Source organism: Octopus bimaculoides, chromosome 13 (genome assembly GCF_001194135.2).
Source record: "Octopus bimaculoides isolate UCB-OBI-ISO-001 chromosome 13, ASM119413v2, whole genome shotgun sequence".
Taxonomy (NCBI): Eukaryota; Metazoa; Mollusca; class Cephalopoda; order Octopoda; family Octopodidae; genus Octopus; species Octopus bimaculoides.
The window spans coordinates 54,159,199-54,160,060 of NC_068993.1; the positions used below are offsets into that span (position 1 = coordinate 54,159,199).

An 862-nucleotide genomic window follows, 5' to 3' on the forward strand; every position below is an offset into this window, starting at 1 on the left:
AATCTTTAAATTCTAATCTTGAGTCTCTGAAAATGTATCATTGTTTATTTTTTTAGATGTCTTTGGTTTGTGATGGATCCCTTGATGAGCCGGAGTGAAGACTATAACTATGCATTCTTCAGACGGATGATTGAAGATATTAAACAGACTAAAGATGCACAGGGCCCAGAGGATGAAGAAATGAATAAGGTATGATCACATTAGGACAGTTACAGACAGTTGCCTCTCTTATGTAGACTAATGGAAAACAAATATGCATGCTCTCTCCTAGTTCACATCAACATATGAGATCAGTAGCAAAAGTATGTTGTACAGGATTAATTATTGTGAATATATTATGTAATGTTATAGTTAAAATGCGAAACTGTCGTTATGAAGAAACTCCTCTTCAGGTGTGTGTATGTGTGTGTGAGAAGATAAGTTGAGAGATAATAAGTTACACCTATGAAGATAGAAGGTATTGCAACTTGAGTCAGATTGCCTCTTTAGCCCTCAAGCATGGCTGTATCTGGCCAAAATATTCTACCTGCTTTATGTTTAAATTGGCCAAATCTGGCCTCTCACACCTGCTCTACAATGTCATTTAAAAAATAAACTACCACATCATCAAACACTTGAAGCTACTAGAGAATTCATGGTAAATTCAAAACAATGTGAATAAATAAGCATTACATTTGACAGAATAATTTAAATGCTAAATATGTTTGTGTGTGTGTTCTTTGTTGAAATACTATTAAATCTACTTTCTCAGCATTGTGAATTACTTAGCTTATGAGAGTTATGTTGTACAAAAAAATTGTTTGGTTGAAGTAAAAAAAAAATTTTTTAATTGTTTTTTATTTTTATTTTTTTATTTTCTAAG

General features: G+C 31.9%; 1 protein-coding gene across 1 annotated transcript in view; it reads left to right on the plus strand.

The window, feature by feature from the left end:
- The window catches only part of LOC106867555 (sister chromatid cohesion protein PDS5 homolog B), a 42,489-nt gene that overhangs the window by 39,973 nt on the left and 1,654 nt on the right, over positions 1 to 862 (plus strand). The gene's annotated exons all lie outside the window — the stretch shown is intronic.